The sequence below is a fragment of the Eschrichtius robustus genome, chromosome 7 (assembly GCF_028021215.1).
Source record: "Eschrichtius robustus isolate mEscRob2 chromosome 7, mEscRob2.pri, whole genome shotgun sequence".
Taxonomy (NCBI): domain Eukaryota; kingdom Metazoa; phylum Chordata; class Mammalia; order Artiodactyla; family Eschrichtiidae; genus Eschrichtius; species Eschrichtius robustus.
The window spans coordinates 120,341,832-120,364,290 of NC_090830.1; the positions used below are offsets into that span (position 1 = coordinate 120,341,832).

Consider the following 22,459-nt stretch of genomic DNA (forward strand, 5'->3'; position numbering starts at 1 on the left):
CGATTGACGGGCCTGCACCGGAGGGGTGGGGCGGGGCGGTAGGAGCGAGAGTGTGTATAGGGGCGGGCGGGCGGGCGGGGCGGGGCGAGTGGGGGAGGGGCGGGCGGGGGGCGGCGGTTGGGCAGAGTCGCCTCCAAGGAGGAGGAGGAAGGAGGGCGAGCGAGGAGGATGGCGGAGTTGCGGTTCCTGACGGTAACTAGGGGCCGCTGAGGCGGGAGGGTGCCTGTTGGCTGGTTCTTCCTGCCTTCCTTCCTGCCCGTCGGGCGGTCGGGCGGGCTGTCGATAGGGGGAGGCCCCGCGCGTCCTGACAGGCGCGAGCCGGCGGGGCCGGGGTGAGGCCCGAGGGGCCGGGGCCCTGGGAGGCGCCGCCGCCGCCGCTTTCCTGGGTGCTGTCGCCGGGAGGGCCGGGCCCTAGTAGCCGGGTCTCGTGTGGGGCCCACAGCCGAGCGCCGAGAGCGAGCCGGCCGGCTGACAGCGTCCGGGGCCGGGCCTGCGGTGGCGGCGGGCGACCAGGACAGCGCCCGGGCGAGGACTAAACCGGCTCGAGAACCGGGGCCGGGGTCGCCCGGAGGACGGTCCTGCTCCACTGGGCTCCCGGGGTCACCGCGCCCAAGCTGCCGGGCTCCCCGTGGGCGTGTGAATCGTTGGCGGGGGCCCTGGCGCGGCGGTAGTGCTACGGGGTGGAGTCTTTCCTCGCCCCTTCCCCAAAGCCCACCGCGCTCTCCCCGTCTCCTCTCCGTTCCTTGAAGAGTGGTGAGTCGGCTTTGGGTGTGTTGTTTGGTGAAGCGAGTTGTGGGCATCCAGGACTGCTCTGTTGGACATGCCTAATGGCAACCTCTTTCCGCAGTAGGTTTTAGGGACAGAGGAAAAGTACTCTTCTTTCCCGGCCCCCCCCCCCCCCGCCCCATGCTAGAGGCTTCAGGACAAAACGATTTTTCCCCAGCCCCTCAGTATCCATTGTTTTGTACCATCCCCCTCCCCCCTTTCCTAGGTAGAAGAATAATGACGCCAAGCCATTAATTGCTCCTTTTTTAAAAAAAATCAACAGAGGGTTTGTGTAATTGTGTTAATATGGATGTACAAACAGGTGAAATGAATACCGTTTCGGTAGTTGAAAAGAAGATGCTTTTGAGTGTGTGTGTGTGTGTGTTTAAGCCTTCAACCCTTACAGTTGGTGATTTGATTTTCTTGTCTGTTGCTTTGTATCATAATGGGGGTGATGAGAATAAAAGAGGAAGCAATGTTTTGCAACCTACCCAAAAAAATGTTTTCTAAGTCTCTGGGGATGCTGAAGCAAAATTGGGTTGCAGATGTGGACTGTATAGTATTTGCCTCCCTCACGATAAGTACCAACAGTCTACATCTAAGCTTACACCTGTGCAATTTTGTACACTTCTTCATAAATGTCAGCACCTTCTCGTATCTGCTGAGAGTAATGGATAATTGTATCTAAAACTATTTTTTGTTGTGTTTTTTCAGAATCTTAGGTTACACTTGTGTAACTAAGTATTTTTTATCTAAATGTAGCATCAACACTGAAAGACTGTCTTAATTTTAAAAACCTCAGTTTATTAGTTGCTAACCTCTACCCTCAGCTTTACATGCCATAGCTCTTGTAACTGTTTGTTACTATGTATTTGAAGAGACGTAGCTATTGGGTACAATTTGTAACATTCAATAAGCTTAGTTCATAGTTTGAATTTGTCAAGTGTTGATATTTTCTATGTGACAGTGACAAGAATTATTAGGAATAAGTATGTAAATGACCATTCCCAACATAAGCATCTTAGACTGAATGTGATAAATCTTTTAAATACTAATTTGGAAATCAGGTACACTGTAAAAGTTTAATTATGAATGTGCATTTAAAAATAGACGGCAGAGAAATAAAGGCTTTGTCTTAAGTTTTGTAACTTTCAAATGGCTTAAATGTAACATAAAGCTGACATATAAAACTGTATTCTTGAAATGCCAGTTTGGAGATACGGACTTGGCCTATCTCTAAGGTTACCACTTTTCCCAAAGTGTTCAGTTTTTGAAGAAAACATTTATCTCAGGTTGGCACTTGTTTTCTGGTCTCTGATTGTTAATACAATTTTCAGGTGTTTAAGATTTTCTCTTATTTGTTATGAATTGTTATGGATTAAAGAGTGATATTAAATACATTAATAACTTGCAGATGGATTTTTTTTTTTAGTTTTTAAACTACTGTATTCAGAAAGTTGATCAGAGCTGTGTTTTGATAATTGTAGCAAGTAAGACTCATACAACAACTTGTGAACTAGAAACCAGTCAGAAATTTGAAACATTCCTCTTTTCAAAAGGAACACTAAAATTATAAATTCTTTTGTTATGCTTGCTGGAATTATACTTTTTAAATATTATTGTTTCTTCAGTGACTTGGGACAGGGCTTGTCCCACGTTCAAGAGAGATACAAACTGGAGTTCTATGTGGAATGCTCATAGATGGCTTCTGAATAGCTGCTGGTATTTTTTTTGCCTTGGCTTATCTATATGGATTTTGAGGGGAAGCGTGAATAAAATTGAAATTCTTTGTTATCCAGACAGTTAAATTTCATTCATATTTGTTTTAAACATATGCTGGATTATCAATATTTGTTGTGTAATTTAATATTTCTGTAAGACGTGTTCTTTAAACAGTTTAAATAGCTTTTAGATTTTATATATCATTTTATGAGAAAAAATATCAAAATCTGTTGTGTTTTTTTACTAAAAAATATACACTAACGTTGACATGCGGATATAAGGATGAAGTTTTTTGGAGGTTGGAGATTAAATGAAAGACTATATCTTTATAGGATTCAGTTCACTATATCATTCATGTATCATTCATGAGTGAAAAAACGTAGAATCTATGCTTATAGTAATAAAAACCCCAAACAAGGCCAAAACACCCCCAAAACAATAAAAAACCCAGAAAAACAAGTTAACCCCAAGTCCTTCAGTGAGTTCTGAGGTCTATAGCTTGGGCTTGGTGGAAGTGTTCTTGAATTAGTTTATAAGATATCAATTAGGAGAGGAAACTTAGGTACAGAAATGTCAAAGTTTTATAAGACTAGTGGGGAATTAGTAAATACTTTGTTATAGATGAATTAGAAATTTAGCAGCAGAGTGATAAAGTACTTTTATGTGGTACTTGAGAAATGAGTACTGCAGCTACTAAATTGGTTGCTATTTTTGCTTATTGTTGGACTTACATTTCATGCATTACGTATTATACATTAGGCATATTATAATTAATAATTTAAGGTTAAATCTTTAACCCGCTAAAGAATATATATGTAAAATTTGCTATTCCTGTCTTCTGAATTTTACATTGTATCAAAGTTGTGTGCTGTAGGTCTTTCTGGAAATATTTTTTTCTGTTAATGTAATAAAGTTTGTATTTTCCTAACTCTCTACACTGACTTTTAAAATATGAAGAATTTCTGAGTTACAAGGTGACCTATGGTGTGCTTGAACTTGGTATAGAGTGCTCTGAAATCTAATTGTCAACCACTGCAGGTAGAAAAGAACATGCATAAGTCTAAGCAACTGATTTATGTTCTAAAATATGTAACTGCATTATTTTAAGGTAAACTAATGTTCCTTCTGTCTTTGGCGTTTTCTCCTGATTCCCAGTTTTTTAGCACATTATCTTAAACTCAGCAAATCAAAGTTCTAACATGTGAAAAGAGTATTCTAATTACAAAGGGCTCTTTAGCTTTTGAGATGTTGGTAACATATGTGCTTTTTGAGAAAGTATGATATTCCCATTATCAAGATTTAAAGAACTAATTAGATTATTTCACACTATATGTCTCATTCCAACTTTTCTAAAGATCAGAACTGATTGCAAAAAGTAGCTCATGCTGTAAAAGGTAAAGATTCTTTTATCGGAAAGAATGAACATATTGCTTGAAGCTAAAACATTACAGGTGACCTTAAAAGAGGGTATAATTGGTCCCTATGTGAAATGAACCTGAAAGACTTTTATGAAGTATTTTGGCATGTCTATTTTGTAATGTTCATAGCACTGTGAACACACAATTTAAGCATTTTATTTGCCCTCAAACACGATTTATAAACCCTGAAAATTTAATTAAGTAATTTCACAGTTGACAGATAAATCTTTTTTTTTTTAGTTTTTCTGATGTCTTTGACGTAAAGTGGAAATGACTTGTTCTGACACGGGTAATGTCTAGAATTTTGAGTTAGTTTCATCAGTTAAATTTGGGCTTTCTCAGTGTCCACTTTTGTGTTGTACAGCAGTCCTTCCTGCTTTCAGGACTTTCATAATTTTGCAGATAGTCTTTAAGTTAACTTTTAAAGTTTGTTCTGTAAATATTTCTTACTAGTTTCATACTCACTAATGTCATAGACCTTCTACTGAGTGCCATGTGTGTCCCATACTGTGAGGGTACAGGAATAAATGTACTATGTTTCCTGCTTTCAGTAAGTTCATGGTTTGTTGCATGAACGGGACAAACAGTAAATTGTTTTACAATATGACAAGCGCTTTGATAACAGTATACACTGAAGAACTCAGATGAATTAAGATTCAGAATGCATGTATAACCAGCAATGCTTACTGAAGGATACAACCTGAACTAACTCTTGAGGAATAAGTTGGGATAGGTAGAGGGTAGAAAAAGCATAGAAGTTAAGACATGTTAAGGTCCATTTGGAGAACTGCAGGGAATAACAATTTGGAGTCCATGTATGACCTAATCTTTTAAGTGATACAGTAGGCTTTCATTAAAGTTATAATTTTTAGAGATTGCTCTGTCTTGTGTACCTCATTTAATTTGGGCCTTGAACTATGGATCTCCATTAATGTTGGGGAGCTGCTCCAAATTATTATTTAAAACTTTTAACTGTGTATATTTTCCATTAATATTTTAATTAAATACAAGAATATATCAGCCTAATGTGGAATAATTCTGAGAATTAGAACTTGGATAATGATAAAATGTTTCAAAATCATATTTAAATATATTTTTCTCAGCATGTATGCATCATGTTAAGGTAACATTTATGAATTTCCTTCCTTAGAACTCACGGTAAGGTTTTTTTTTGTTGTTTTTTTTTTTTTCACGGTAAGGTTTTATTATACAAACATTTAAAATGCACTCTTCTGAGAACATTAAAAACAACTTCTTCTCATACTTAATTTCAAAGTGTCACTGTTTGCTTTAGGTAAATCAGACTGTATGATCAGCAGTTATATCCTGGTAGAAGTCTTTATATGGCTTTATATGATTTAAAAGTTCTCTGAACTTGAATATTAAGTAATTTTTCTTATAGTATGATTTAATACTTATTTGAGGGCACAGTGAGGGACCTTATTTGTCATTCCAAACTTCATTCCCCCCAAAGTGCCATAGTTTTCCCATTTTAAAACATTCTTGTATTGCTTTTGTTTGTTTGTTTTGATCCTTCCTGTTATTTTCATTATAGAAATCTGAGAAATCCTTTTTAAATGTTCACGTTTTAGCAGTTACCTCATAAATATTATAACATCTCACTTATCTCAAAGTTATTTTTTAGGAAACTAAAACGTTTCTGGTATCATCTCTTTGGATACAACCCCGTGCTCTCTGCACCTGGCTAACTTCCTAATTGCCCTTCAGGCCTCCATATCATATCCTTTGGGAGGCCTTTGATCGCTAGTTAGGTTCTCCTGTTTTAAGGTCCCTTACCACACCTGTATTTCCTTTTTATAACACTAAATTATTTTTGTAATGATGTGTTTGTCTTTCTTTTTTGCTAGACTGTAAACTTCATGATGAACATCAAGTATGTCTGCCACCTTTGCTACCATTTCTCCAGTATACAATGTCTTGACTTCGTAGGCTCTTAATAGAAAATTAGTTTAAATTAATAGTCTAGGGCCCCCAAACAAACAAGCCACTGAAAAGGACAAAGAGTTGTCATAGTGCTTTTGCTCTTAAACACATTTCCTGCTCTTAGAATCCCCTAGGTCTTAATTGAGGGCTCTTTAAACTCTTATAATGTACAATTTAAAAAAGTTTGTTAACCAAATATAAAAAGGACTGGGGTACTCCTCGAGGCCACATGAAAGTTGAAAATAAGAGCAAGGGTAAAATACTTAAAAAGCAGATATAACACATTTAAAAGAATATAGCAGTTTAAGGCAAATTTATGGGATAAACACTTGAAATCTTTTTAAGATGTCATTTGTTTTATATGGAGAACAGTGTAGCAAAAATGGTGATGTAAGATCATGACGAGATTAGTTGCTGTTAGTAAATTTTGTTAAAGATGACACAGGAGCGTGTATTATATTTCAGAAAGGTTTCCATCTAAAATGATACAATTAAGAATTTTAATGTGTTAATCTTTTGTTATTGGGAAGATTCGCTTAATGAGACGAAACGTAATAGGTATTGTAAGTATTTACTGAGTAAAACTAAGTTGAAGCAAATAATTGTCTGAAAGTACTGAATCAGTGCAGTATAATATTAGTGCCTTAAAGTTTGTAGGTTTTATACCTACCATGTGTTTCTTTGTGTACTGAGGTATGAAATATGTAAAATTAAGTAACAACATGTTTTTATCAGTTTTGAATGAAAACATACCTGTTGCAATGATATGACAAAATGACATAAATATTTCCACAACTTTTAAACTGTTAAAGAGAGTAAGTTTTATTTATTTATTTATTTTTGGTATTTCTTGGTAACCTGGACTGGAAAAATTAGGTTGCAGGTCATAATTACTTCTTTGCTTGGGTGACCTGAAATAGATTATATTTAATTCAACTTTGTTTTTTATATCTTCTGGGATAAAGAATTTGATATTTCACTGAAGGGCTTTAGTTCTGGTTCATAAAAATTGCATTTTTTCTTAATTTTGTAATCTGTTGAATTCTCTGAGTATTATAAGGATAGGTAAAAGAGCTAGTTATTTCTTATTTGTTGTTAAAACAAATATTGGTTTATCTACCATGTGTTAATTACAGTTTTAAACTCATAGAAATGGGATGCTTATATACCAGGGAGCTTAAAATAGTAAGGTTTTATGGTTTAATCTTGAAAACAGTTATTTCTGTACTTTGGAAGTAGGGATTTGAAATTCTTAATACTAGAAATATGGCCTAGTTTCAGAACACCCACTAAGCAACTGTGGAAGCTCAGCATGTTAAATGGCTTGTAGTGCTGCAATATTTTTTAATTTTTCCCACCTCCTGTTATATAATAGCTTATAGTAGTACGCACAGAACATGAGTATTTAGGACAAGAACAAAGTGTATTGAAGCTCCAAAACATGTGAGACTGTGTCGGGCTTTGGGCAGTAAGAACCTAAAGGTGATCAAATATAATGATGGTCAGTGAGTGAGTGAGTGACATAAATCAGGTAGTAATGTTTTAGGTTGCAAATATGGCATGAAAAGCAAGAATTGCTTTGGGGCTTGAGAAAAATGACTTTTTAAAAATGGAGTCACTATTTTTGAAGCACAAACATTAAAAAAAATTCTATTAAAATTTAATATTTTTATTTAAAAAGTTTGACAACTGATGTAAACATTTCCATGATGCTTGTGTACAGGACTTAAATATTTCAGTGGAAATAATTTTAAACATTTCCCCTAGAATGTTGTGCAACCCAAACGTTGCAGCATTGTGTCAGACTGTGAGAACCAGATACTGAAACTGATTAGAAACTAAATATAAAGAATGAAATCTACTAGTTTATATCCATTGTTCAGGATAGTATATTGTAAAGGCATTTGATAAAACATACTTTTACCAGCTTATTTTGTTAATTAAAAAAGGGACTCAGTTGATCTACACTAATTATAATATCAAGCAAATGGATATTAAGAGTTAAATGTTTCAGTTTAAAGATTTTTGTGATGTGAAAAAGGAATGACTTAATAAATTTGCCTTAAAAGTCAGCTATATAATTTTTATAGAGTCAGCTCTGTCAACAGTGCTTTAATGTATAACTAATTATCTGCATACAAAAATATAAAAAACTTATGTGACCTTTTTTTAACAGGAGCTCACTTATGCCTGACACTTCCATACACACACACTGTGATAATTGATATAATAATAATGATCCTGTGGCAAGATCTTGAAGACTTTTGTTTTATCAAAGAAAGTTGAAATTGTTTCATATAATTGAAGTTTTGCTATATTTTATTATATTCAAATTCTTTGAAAATGAATGATCTGCAAATGTAGATTAATGTCTAAAAATAAAAATAATTTATTAATTGACATCTTTTTTCTGACCATACCATTATCCAGTTTTTATAACTAATAATTTGATAATATTTGAGTTGTTCTGAGAGTAATTGAAATTAAGTAAGGCCAAATAATGTTTTTTCTTTCTGGCATAATTTAAGTACTATATCACTTGCAACCTGAAAATTACTAAATGGGATTTACATCTTTGTGGTGTAAGAATATTTTTACATCACAGCTTCTGTAACGTAGGTGGGAATCATATTTTGCAATTATAGTCACACAATAGTAGATAGTACATAGCAGTTGGAAACAGGTTAGTTTAATGTGTTAAATTACAAAAATAAATGTGTGGGTTTTTTTTTGATGTATATTCAAAACTATAAGCAAGGGATGCCTTTCAATATTTAGAGTAGCTTCTGATGGGAGAAATTCTTTATTAACCCTAGGTTAAATTGGGCCTGGCTGCTCAACGTATTTCTTTTGATCCTGTATGAGGAAGATTTTTTGCTTTGGGATATTTTTAAAAATGTAATACAGAGATAACAAGATTATTTTTTTAAGGCCCAAAATGCATGGTGTAAATCCTATTTTAACAGCTGTTACGACGACTAGATAAATAATTAGTTGAACATACGGTCTTCATCTAAATAATCTCAAAAATGGACTATGTGAATGTGAGAAAGGCTATTTGTTTTATAATAAAGGCAACTTACTAAATACTGATTCTTAAATGTAAGATACCTACCTTGAGACCACACTTCTAATCTTGCTATGTGTAGTAAATTTTTTTTTGTTTATATTTTTTTCTGACAGTTTCTGAAAAATAGTTTATAGAATGAGTAATGGAAAGGATTTATAATCAGATAAGACCTAGTGAAAGAATGTGTGGGTTTATACATACAAAAATAAAGCAGTTAAATGTAATTAATTTTCAGCTTAAAAGTACTGAAAATCATTTGTTTTAAGTTGAAAATACTTTTTGAATACTGTAGTCACCTTAGTGCGTATAACCTAAGATAGCAATTACATTTTATCTCTTGTGCTTTACACTGATAATTAGGTAACCAACTTTTTGATTTATTGCCAATTAGCCCATGTTAAATGAAGAGTAAAGTGTATGTTAGGAATACTTAGGTTCTGTGTGACGATTTGAGTTCATTGGAAAGAAAGGCAGTTTAAACATATTCACAGGCAAATCTTTTTTTTGAGATCGTGTGGCATAAGAGTTTTTCAGATAAAGTTTGGTCAAGATACTTGACGTTTATTATTATATCTTAATCATATTGAGACATTTAAATCCCTTCTACCCCACCCCTGCCTTTTATTTTGCTGGAGAATCTTGCAATTTATATATATATAGTGAGTTGAAGTGTTATATAAGAGACCTGTAATCTCAATTATGGATTGATTTTTAGGTTGAGTAAACAGAAATTTTCAATTCTTTGCTTAAAACTTCTGTTTCCTCAGAATCAAAATTATGTAATAAGTCTTATTCCCATAAGAAAGAACACCAGATTTCTTGAAAAAAACTCATGTATTTGCTACTATATAAAATGTAGTCCTTCTCCACGTCAGTCCAAACTATTTCATCTTGCCTCTTTACCACAGGGGGGAAAAGCTGAATGAATGAATTTAGAGGTGCTATGAGTTGCACACTCTTGGCATGATTCTAATTAACATGGACTAATACAGAGCATTTTATTTCTTTATTTACAGTTATTTCTTTAGCCTCCATGAAAAGTATTCTCACCTCATGTTCACTCATGCTGTTTAAGGATGTGTTTTTCCATTTCTCTCTGAACAATAACATTCCCTTGAACATGTTAATTTTGGGTGCTTTCTTGATCTTTGGTCTTCCAGTTTTGAAGATTCCTTTTTTGACTTTTTTTTAAAAAATAAATTTATTTATTTATTTATTTATTTTTGGCTGTGTTGGGTCTTCGTTTCTGTGTGAGGGCTTTCTCTAGTTGCGGCGAGTGGGGGCCACTCTTCATCGCGGTGCGCGGGCCTCTCACTATCGCCGCCTCTCTTGTTGTGGAGCACAGGCTCCAGACGCGCAGGCTCAGTAGTTGTGGCTCACAGGCCCAGTTGCTCCGCGGCATGTGGGATCTTCCCAGACCAGGGCTCGAACCCGTGTCCCCTGCATTGGCAGGCAGATTCTCAACTACTGCGCCACCAGGGAAGACCTCCTTTTTTGACTTTTGAACTACAAAAATATATAGCTTTATATGATTTGGAGGGGACAGCAGTTTATTGTCCTTTAAAATACGTAAAAGAGTAAGGAGCATTTCAGATCTTTAAAAACAGGAAAATAGTTGAAATCTTGCCATTTTTAGGTATTCATTAAAAAATCTGAGTGATTTAATTTTAAGTAGAGTATAGGGAAACTATGCAATGAGACAAGGTTTTTATCTTTGCTTATTGTTCAACTGTCTTCAGCAAGTGTTTACTACATGCTTATTGAGTGCTTAATAAAAAGTTCATAGTATCTTTGAAGTTGTAAAGTACTTTAAAGTAAAAATTGTAAGGCGGCTGCTATTTAGTAGGGTAGATAAAGCCAAGTTAACAAATATTTATAATTCTTTCAGTAAATATAACTGCTAGGTATTATTTATAACTATTAGGATACAACTGTGAAAAAGACAGAAGGCTCCCTGTTTTCCTACTACTTTAAATGAGAGAGACAACTAACTTGACAAGTATGATACTGTGTGAAAAATATTCTAATAGGGGAAGTTTTAAATGGGAGCACGGTTGGGGGAGGCAGTATTCAGAAAGGCTTTTGAGTAGTCAAGAAAGGCTTCCCTGACTTCTGAACTGAGATCTGAAGGATACATGGAGTTAGCTCAGTGAAGAACTGTAAACCTGTTTCTGGTCGAATGAAACAGCTCATGCAAAGTCCTGGGGACAAGAGATAGCAGAACTTGCTATGGGATCTGAAAGAAGTTCATGTGACCAGAGGACAAGGTGGGGAATGTTGGAGTTACGGCAGGAGAAGTCAGGGGCCAGATCTTGAAAGGCTTGGTAGTTATTGCTAAGAATTTTGGATTTTATCCTGAGGGCTATGTTGGTGGGGCCACCCACTCTCCCCTCCAAGTGTTCTAAATTGGACAGTTGCTTGATTAGATTTGAATATTTGAATGATCACTCTAATTGCAGTGCAGTGATTAGGTTAGGAACGGGATGGGGAGTGCATGTTGTGAGACCAGTTACAAAGCTATTAGAGGAGAGTATTCAGTGTATCCGGAACAGGGTAGTGGCGATGAGAATGAAGAGAAGTTGAAGAGTCAGGAGAAATTTTATGGGAAGAATGGGTAGGGTTTAGTGATTGTTAGGATATGAAAGTTGAAGGAGAGAGAGGAGTCAGGATGACTCCAGGATTCCTGACTCCCTCCCACTCTTTTTAGTTGATTCCTCCTTAGATGTTATCTCTTTTAAGAAGAAGCCTGAGTCCCCCAAACTCCAAGGCTGGTTTAAGTGCCTTCTCTTTGTGCTTCAGCAGCTCTTACCACACTATGTTTTTGCCTTTTTCACTTGTTGGTGAGCTTACAGGTAAGGACTTTGCCTTGTTATTGTTGCATACTCAGCATCTTGCACAGTGCATAGCATTTAGTATGTATTAAATAAAATGTTGACTGGATGAAAATATAGTTTTTATATTTATAAAAATTGAAATATTCATAAATGGAGGGAAAGACTGGTTTCTGAACTGCCAGTATTCAAAAACTTGGTTTATATCTTCAATGTGAATCAGATCACTCCAGGTACTTTTGAATATCTCTTGTAAAAACAATGTACATTACAATTCAAATCTGAAGTATTGGATATGTTTAGTTCCTCATGAGCTGTTGTAGACTAATTTAAATGGGCTTTGATTATGTTGAGCTCCTCTTGTATTATATATTCAGGTTTTCTTTATAAATACATTTTATTATCCTTTGTCAGGTTAAAAGTGAACATAACCAAACTATCATTTTCTGTTTCAAAATGAACATAGCTTTTTTCCCCCTCCCTGATTATAAAAGGAGGGAGTGCTTATTGTATATATTAAAAAAATAATACAGAGATAAATAAAAGTGAAAGCCATCCTAATAACCAAGGGTAGACATTGCTATCATTTGATAGGTGTTTTTTAGACTTTAAGATTTTATATATATTTATATATATATATTTATGAACAATATTAAGTTAAAAAGAAAAATCATCAAGAGAAAATATTATATATAATTACATGTATTTATATGTGTGTGTATATATATACACATATATATACATACATATATATATATATATACATACACAGACACACATATATACATCTCCTTCATCGGAAGAATTCTGATAACTAGTATGTAAACAAATAACTCAATAGTAATGGGGTGCTAAACTTAAATTCCTACAGGAGATCAGGCAGGTAACATAAGTGAACTCAGTAAGGTTAATATATGAGATTGTTGAGTTGGAGAGCACTGGGTGGGCACAACTTCTATTTAACACCAGTTGCTTTTTGTCATTAAGAAATGTTAACCCAGTGGTGCCCACTTTTTTTGAATTTTTTAAAATGAAAAGTAGAGGTCTGAATTTGTATGTGAAGCTCCCAATTATTAAATATTGGCACTTTAAGAAAAATTTAAACCACAATGTGTGTTAAACATAGTGTAGCTGTGGTCTGTTTTTTGTCTGAATACCACAAATAGTGAAAGAATGGAAAGATTTGTTCACCCTCACTAATCAAGGAAATATAGATAATATATCATTTTTCATACATCAGATTGACAAAGACAAGAACAAATAATAATTGGCAATATTGGGAGAGTATAAATTGATGCTGTCTCTTTGGAAGAAGACAGTTTGGAACTACCCATAAATATTTAAAATGTACATTAGTTTTGACGAAACAGTCTGCTTTCAGGAATCTACTTTATGGAAATACTGGTTCCTGTGTTTGAAGATTTATGTTCGTTGAAGCATTATTTGTACTGGCCAAAAAAAAAAAAAAAAAAAGGCTAATAGAAGCAACCTAAATGTCAGTTGATATGAGAATGATTAAGTAAATTATGGTGTAGTCATACCACAAATTATAGCAATGAAAAGGAATGAAGTATATCTGTATTCTTGTATAGAAAGAGTCCATAATTTACTGTTTATCATTTATGAGCAAAGTTATAATTTTATACATAAATTTATACTGCATGTGTATGCTGTCATTTTAAATGTCTAAATGATACTCCATTGTGTGGCACCATAATTTATTGAGACTACTGATGTTACATGTAGGTTATTTCTAATGTTTTGCTATTTATATGCACATTGCTATGAACACTTTTTAACATTTGTATTTGTAGTGTTGTCTCCAAAGATAAATACCCTTTGTATATTATGTAGTAACATATTAAATATCTGAACTTTCATAGGTACTTTAAGAAATACATTTGTCTCTGAGAGTTTGCTATTTATGACCTTTGATCTGAGTAAACGTAACTTAGGCATGGTGGTCAGAGAACTAATCAGAAAAATGGCATTGTGTTCAGTCATCCTAGATTCCTTAACATTTTTAAGGGTACTGATTTTAAGTACTGATTTTTATCTGATCAGTATATGCTTATGATACAAAGTCCAGAAGATACAGACATATAAAACAAATCTCTCTCCCACTCTGAAACCTCTTCTGCCTGGTTTCCCTTCCTAGGAAACCACTATCAGTTTTGTGTGTACCTCTACAGATAATTTATACATATATAAGCATATATTAGTATATTAATTTTTTTCATAAATGATAGCATACTATGCTGTTCTACAGCTGGTTTTTCTCACTTAACTATAACTAATCGAATACTTATGCAGTGCTTTGTATGGTCTAGGCCCTGTTCTAATAAGCATTTTGGTATTCATTATTAATCTTCATCACAACCTTGAGAGTTGTGATAATATTATTTATCCCCTTCTTACAGAGGAAGAAACTGAGGCCTAGAAACTTTAAGTAAAATGCTAATAAGTTGTGGAGCTGGAAGTTGAACTCCAGCAGTCTCTCTGCAGAGTCCTTACTATTAGCCAGTATGCTTTACTATCTCAATTGTTTAATACCAGTACATGGTTGTTGCCCCATTCTTTTAAATAATTACATAATATTTCACTGAATAAAAAATAATTTATGTAACGAGGACCTTGGTGATGGATATTTAGGTTATTTGAATATATTGTTACATATAGTGCTACAGTGAATATTCTTGTGTCTATATAATGCCTATGTCATTTTGAACATATAGAATCTGCCTGTATTTCATTTTCATCCTTTCAAATTTGGGTGGGGTGGGGTGAATCTAGTATGCATAGTTATATTTTGTTTTGTGATCTACTATCAGACTTTTTCCTTTAATGAGTGTATTTAGTTCATCTATATTTATTATAGCTTTATGCTTATTTCCTCATCTTTTATAGCTAAGAGATTAAGACATAGATCAAGCTGTAACAATTGAAGTATACTTAAAGGTGTAAAGCAGTACAGTATAAAGGTGTAAGCGTACCTCAGTCCATTTCCTCTCACAGTTTTTGTTGGTTATATAACAACATTGTTGGGATTGTAATATATACATTATATTCTGTAGCCATAAACATCTTTCTTTTTTTTAAAGTCTAAGGCCAATAATGAAATGGAATCTATGCTCAAAACTTGTCCTTTTGTCAGTAGTTTTTCTTTTTTTTCTTCCAGTTTTATTAAGATATAGTTGACATACAGCCCTGTATAAGTTTAAGGTGTACAGCATAATGATTTGACTTATGTACATCATAAAATGATTACCATAATAGATTTAGTGAACATCCATCATCTGATATAGATAAAAATTAAAGATTTGTACAAATTAAAGAAATAGAAAAACTTTTTTTTCCTTGTGATGAGAACTCTTAGGATTTACTCTCTTAACTTTCATATGTAACATATAACAGTGTTAATTATATTTATCATGCTGTGCATTACATCCCTAGTACTTGTTTATCTTATAACTGGAAGTTTGTACCTTTTGACTGCCTTCATCTAATCTCCCCTCCCACTATGGTAACCACAAATCTATCTTTCTTTCAGGTTTTTTGGTTTGTTTTTAAGTGTAATTGACCTACAGGACTGTGTTAGTTCTGGTACACAACATAGTGATTTGCTATTTCTGTACATTTCAAAATAATCATCATGATAAGTGTAGCTACCATCTGTCACCATACAAAGATATTACATAATTGTACTGTACATTATAATGTACATACTGTACATTTCAGACCCATAACTCATTTAATTTGTAACTGAAAGTTTGTACCTCTTAATCTCCCTCACCTATTTCTCTTCTCCTACACCCCTATAAGCAACCACCTGTCCTCTGTATCTATGACTCTGTTTCTGTTGTGTTATGTGTGTTCATTTGTTTTGTTTTTTAGATTCATACATAAGTGAAATCATATGGTATTTGTCTTTCTCTGACTTACTTCACTTAGCATAATATTCTCTGGGTCCATCCATGTTGTCATAAATGGTAAGATTTCATTCTTTCTTAAGACTGAGTGATATTCCATTGTATATACCACATTCGTTCACCTATTTGATGGACACCTAGGTTGTTTACGTATCTTGGCTATTATAAATAATGTTGCAGTGAACATAGGGATGCATATATCTTTTCAAATTAGTTTTCTTGTTTTCTTTGGGTAAATACCCAGGAGTGGAATTGTTGGATCACATGGTAGTTCTACTTTTAATTTTTTGAGGAACCTCCATACTGTTTTCCACAGTGGCTGTACCAATATACATTCCCTCCAACAGTGCACAAGGATTCCTTTTTCTCCACATCCTCTCCAACACTTGTTATTTGTTGTCTTTTTGATGACAGCCATTCTGACAGGTGTGAGGTGATACCTCATTGTGGTTTTGATTTTCATTTCCCTGATGATTAAAGATGTTGAATATCTTTTCATGTACCTGTTGGCCATCTGTGTCTTCTTTGGAAAAATATCTATTCATGTTCTCTGCCCATGTTTTAATTAGGTTGTTTGTTTTACTGGCATTGAGTTGTATGAGTTCTTTATATATTTTGGATATTAACTCGTTATCAGATATATCATTTGCAAATATCTACTCTCATTCAGTAGGTGGCCTTTTCATTTTATTGATAGTCTCCTTCACTATGCAAAAGCTTTTAGTTTGATGTAGTCCCATTTGTTTGTTTTTGCTTTTGTTTCCCTTGCCTGAGGAGACATATACAAAAAAATACTTCTAAGACCGGTGTCAAAGAGTGTACTGCTTGTTTTCTTCTAAAAGTTTTATGCTTTCAGGTCTTATATTTAAGTTTTTAATCCATTTTAAATTTATTTTTGTATGTGGTCTGAGAGTAGTCCAGTTTGATTCTTTTGCTTGTAGCTGTCCAGTTTTCCCAACAACACCATTTATGGAGGAGGATGTCTTTTCCCCCTCTGTGTATTCTTGCCTCCTTTGTTGTAGATTAATTGACCATAAGTCCGTGGGCTTAATTTCTGAGCTCTCCGTTTGTTTCCGTTGATCTGTGTGTCTGTTTTTGTGCCAGTACCATACAGTTTGGATTATTGTAGCTTTGTAGTATAGTTTGAAACCAGGTAGCATGATACCTTCAGCTTTGTTCTTAAGATTGTTTTGTTTTTTGGGGGTCTTTTGTGTTTTCATACAAATTTTAGAATTATTTATTCTAATTCTGTGAACAGTGCCATTGGTATTTTGATAGGAGTTGTGTTGAATCTGCCTTGGGTAGTATGGAAAAATATTAATTCCTCCAGTCCATGAGCATGGTGTATCTTTCCATCTGTTTGTATCATCTTTAGTTTCTTTCATCAGAGTCATATAGTTTTCTGGGTGCAGGTCTTTTTTTTTTTACCACGTTAATTAGATTTATTCCCAGGTATTTTATTCTTTTTGATGCTGTTGTAAATGGGATTTTCTTAATTTCTCTTTCTGATAGTTTAGTTAGTGTATAGAAACGCAACAGACTTCTGTCTGTAAATATGGTATCTTGCAGCTTTATGGAATTCATTAATGGGTTCTAGTGGTTTTTTTGATGATGTCTTTAGGATTTTCTATGTATAATATCATGTTATCTACAGACAGTGACAGTTTCACCACTTCCTTTCCAATTTGGATTCCTTTTATTTCTTTTTCTTTTCTGATTGTTGTGGCTAGGACTTCCTATAATATGTGAGTAAAAGCAGCAAGTCTTGTTCCTGGTCTTAGAAAAACTGATTTCAGCTTTCACCGTTGAGTATAATGTTAGGGTTGTCATAATGGCCTTTATTATGTTAGGATATGTTCCCTCTGTACCTACTTTGTTGAGAGTTTTTATTATAAATGGATGTTGGATTTTGTCACAAGCTTTTCTGCATCTTATTGAGATGGTCATATGATTTTTAGTCCCTAATTTCTGAATGTGGTGTATCACATTGATTGATTTGTGGATAATGAACCATCCTTGTACCCCTGGGAGAAATCCTGCTTGATCATGGTGTATGATCTTTTTAATATATTGTTGAATTTGGTCTGCTAATATTTCATTCATTGAGGATTTCTGCTTCTGTTCATCAGTGATATTGGGTGTAATCTTTTTTTTTTTTTTTTTTTTCAGTGTTTTTGTCTGGTTTTGGTATCAATGATGGCTGGCCTCATAGAATGAGTTTGGAAACATTCCTTCCTCTGCCATTTTTTGGGGTAGTTTTAGAAGGATATGTATTAACTCTTCTCTAAATGTTTGGTAATATTCACCTGTGAAGCTCTCTGGTCCTGGACTTTTGTTTGTTGGGGATTTTTTGGTTAATGATTTGATTTCATTCCTGGTAATTAGTCTGTTCATATTTTGTATTTCTCCCTGATTCAGTCTTGGGAGATTGTACATTTCTAGGAATTTGTCCTTTTCTTCTGTGTTGTCCATTTTATTGGTGTATGATTGTTCATAGTAATCTCTTGTGATCCTTTGTATTTTTGTAGTGTCAGTTGTAACTTCTTTTGCATTTCTGATTTTATTTATTTGGGCCCTCTCTTTGATGAGTCTGGCTAAATGCTTATCAATTTTGTTTTTCTTTTCAAGAACTCGCTTTTAGTTTCATTGATCTTTTCTATTGTTTTTTAGTTTCTATTTCATTTCTTTTTGCTCTGATCTTTATGATTTACTTTTTTTGCTAACATTGGGTTATTTCTTCTTCTAGTTCCTTTAGGTGTAAGGTGAGGTTGTTTATTTGAGATTTTTAATGTTTCCTGAGGTATGCTTGTATCACTATAAGCGTCCCTCTGAGAACTGCTTTTGCTATCTCCCATAGATTTTGGTTCATTGTATTTTTATTTTCATTTGTCTCTGGGTATTTATTTTATTTATTTCACCTTATTTCTTCAATGATCCATTGACTGTTTAGTAGCATATTGTGTAGCCTCCATGTGTTTGTGTTTTTTGCAGTTTTTTTTCCTTGTTGTTGATTTCTAGTCTCATAGCCTTGTGATTGGGAAACTTGCTTGATACGATTTTATTCTTCTTAAATTTACTGTGACTTGTTTTGTAGCCTAGCTTGTGATGTATCCTAGAGAATGTTCCATATGTACTTGAAAAGAGTGTGTATTCTACTGCTTTTTGCATGGAATGTTCTCTATGTAGCTATTAAATCCATTTGGTCAAATGTGTCATTTAAGGCCAGTGTTTCCTTATTGATTTTTCTGTCTGGATAATCTGTCCATTTATGTAAGTGGGGTGTTAAAGTCCCTTACTATTACTGTGTTAATGTCAGTTTCTTTCTTTATATCTATTAATATTTGCTTTATGTATTTAGCTGCTCTTTTGTTGGGTGCATATATGTATTTACAGTTGCTATAGCTTCTTGGATTCATCCTTTTATTGTCATGTAATGTCCTTTGTCTCTGGTCACAGTCTTTGTTTTAAAGTCTATTTTGTCTGCTATAAATATTGCTACCCTGATTTTCCATTTGTATGGTATACCTTTTTCCATTCCCTAGCTTTCAGTCTATGTGTGTCTTTAGACCTGAAACGAGTCTCTTGTAGGCAGCATATATATGGGTCTTGTTTTTGTATCCATTCAGCTACTCTATGTCTTTTGTTTGGAGCATTTAGTCCATTCACATTAAAAGTATTTAGTGATAGGTATGTATCTGTTGCCATTTTGTTTGTTTTTGGGTTATTTTTGTAGTGCTTTTTGTTCCTTCTTTTGCTCTTTTGTGGTTTGGTGACTATCCGTAGTGTTATGTTTGGATACTTTCCTCTTTCTTGGGTGTGTATCTATTATAGATTTTTAGTTTGTAGTTACTATGAGGTTTATATTACAGCAATCTATACCTATGTGAGTATTTTAAGTTTCTGATCTCAAGTTTGAATGCATTTTAACAACCCTCCATTTTTACTCCCCCTCTCTCATTTACTGTTTTGATTGGTGTAAGATATTTTGTATCTTCTTGTTTTATATATCCCTTAACTACTTATTGTGGATATAGATGATTTTACTACTTTTGTCTTTTAACCTTCCTGCAAGCTTTATTGATTTACTACCTTTACTGTATATTTCCCTTTACCAATGAGATTTTTCCTTTTGTAATTTCCATATTTCTAGTTGTGGTCTTTAACCTTTCTTGTAAAGCTGGTTTTGTGGTTTTGAACTCTTTTAGCTTTTGCTTGTCCGTAAAACTTTTGATCTCTCTTCCAAATCTGAATGAAAGCCTTGTTGGGTAGAGTATTCTTCATTGTAGGTTTTATTCTTTCATCTCTTTAAATATATCATGCCATCCCCTTTTGGCTTGTGGAGTTTCTGTTGAAAAACAGCTGGTAGTCTTATGAGAGTTCCCTTGTACATAAGTTGTTGCTTTTCCCTTGCTGCTTTTAATATTCTCCCTTAATCTTTAATTTTTGCCATTTTAATTACAATGTGTCTTGGTGTGGTCCTCTTTTGGTTGATCCTGTTTGGGACTGTCTGTGCTTTCTGGACCTGGATGTCTGTTTCTTTTCCCAGGTTAGGGAAGTTTCCAACTATTATGTCCTCAAATATGTTCTCTGCGCCACCCCCAACCCCCACCCCCTTCTGGGATCCCTATAATGTGAATGTTAGTATGCTTTATGTTGTCCTAGAGGTTTCTTAAACTGTCCTCATTTCTTTTTATTCTTTTTTCTTTCCAGCTTCAGTGATTTCCACTACTCTGACTTTCGTTTGCTGCTCCATTTCTCTGTATCATCTAATCTACTGTTGATTCCTTCTAATATATTTGTTATTTCAGTTATCATATTCATCTGTGGTTGCTCTTCATATTTTCTGTCTCTGTTAAACTTCTCACCGTGTTTATCGATTCTTCTCTGGAGTTTTTTGAACATCTCTAAGATCATTACCTTGTACTCTTTATTGGGTAGATTCCATATCTCCACTTAGTTCTTATGGGGTTTTAACTTGTTTCTTCATTTGGGATATATTCCTCTGTCTCCCTCATTTTGCTTAATTTGCTACTTTTATTTCTGTGTATTAAGTAGATTGGTTATATTTCCTGATCTTGGAATAGTAGCCTTATATAGGAAATGTCTTATGGATCCCAATAGCACACTCCCCTCTGGTCACCAGAGCTATAAGTTCTAGGAATGTCTTCTTTGTGGGCTCTGTCGGCGCTTATATTGTGGTGGGCTGCCTACTATGGGCACACTCAGGTATGGCTGGCTCCCAGTCTAGTTGGTTGCCAGGCCCCCCCTTTTGTGGAGGGTGCTGGCCGCTGGTGGGTGGGGCTGGGTCCTGGCACATTTGGCTACATGGCCAGAGGAGTCCTGGGGTGGTCCTGGCCTGTTGGTGGGTGGGCTGGGTCTTTACATGGCTGGCTGTGGGGCCACAATAGTTCTGGGACTGATGTTGGCCCACTGGTGAGTGGGGCTGAGGCCCAGGGGTTCCAGGGGCTTGTGCCTGCCCAACAGTGGATGAGGCTGAGTCCTGGTGCCAGTGCTGGCCTACTGGTACATGGAGCTGTGTCCTGGGGTCTCTGGCTCTGGGACCTCGGGGTCCCAGACTTGGTGTTAGGCCACTGGTGGGTGGTGCTGAGGCCCAGGAGGTCATAGTTTTTCTATGCGTCTTCTGGATGATAGAACTTTATAAACTAGTGTTTTCTTCAAGAGCAGTTCATAGGAACAATATTCTTTGAGTTCTTACATATTTAATAATATTTACCTGTTGTTTTTATACTGAACTATATTGTTAGACTCAGTATTAATTCTTGGTCAGATTTTTTGACCTTGAAGACTCTATACATATTGATCTGCTGCTTTTGCCATTGACTTCCTTCTCCTGTTCATTTTTAGGTAGCAGTGAGTTTGTGTAGATTCTCAAAGAATTCTCTTTGAATCCTTGAAGTACAATAGTCTTTTCCCCACCCCCGGGAAAACATGTACCCTTTTAAACTCTATGATTTCTTTTTCAGTTCTGATTCTCCTGTGTCTCAGTGATGCAAAATGAAATCTGTGAAAGCTTCCGATATGCCAAACAAGGGATTGTTGGCCTTGCCCTTCTGGCCATGCCAAGTACTTTAGAGAACTGAGGTATGATAATGTTGAGATTTGAAGCTGCAAGCCTTCTCCCTTGCTTGAGACCGTCCAGCATCCCTCTTTAACCCATTGCATTCTCACATATGTGGTTAGGGATGTCTCCTAGTGTGCTTAAGGATGGAAGTGTAGTTTGTATTTCTATTTCTCATTGTTTTCTTAGTTTTGAGGTTTTTTCAAGAGAAAGAGGTCACATCATTTTTTACCCTGCCATTTTTAAACCAAAAATCATAAGGGCTGTAGGTCCAATTTTGTCAGAATTAAGATAATTTTTAAAGTACAAGGAATGGGGGTGGGTGGGATGAATTGGGAGATTGGGATTGCCATATATACCCTACTATGTATAAAATAGATAACTAATGAGAACCTACTGTATAGCACAAGGAACTCTCTCTACTCAGTGCTCGCTGGTGACCTAAATGGGAAGGAAATCCAAAAAAGAGGGGTTATATGTATGTGTGTGTGTGTGTGTGTGTGTGTATATATATATATATATATATATATATATAGCTAATTCACTTTGCTGTACAGCAGAAACTAACACAACATTGTAAAGCAACTGTACTCCAAAAAAAAAATAGGCTTAATAATATTTGGAGAAAATTAAGGTGGAATTCAGGAAATAGCAGGATGGTAACTTAGCTGTATTTTGTACTTTTAGGGTGAGGCAGGGAA

General features: G+C 35.1%; 1 protein-coding gene across 3 annotated transcripts in view; it reads left to right on the forward strand.

The window, feature by feature from the left end:
• Positions 1 to 22,459, forward strand: part of SHOC2 (SHOC2 leucine rich repeat scaffold protein) — a 102,076-nt gene that overhangs the window by 604 nt on the left and 79,013 nt on the right. For 2 of the 3 annotated variants that reach the window (XM_068548534.1, XM_068548537.1), the window contains exon 1: positions 117 to 192. The exons of the other annotated variant lie outside the window; for it this stretch is intronic. The gene's annotated coding sequence lies outside the window, so the exon portion shown is untranslated. Of the gene's footprint in view, positions 1 to 116; positions 193 to 22,459 lie in introns of those variants that run through there. 3 annotated transcript variants of the gene reach the window in all.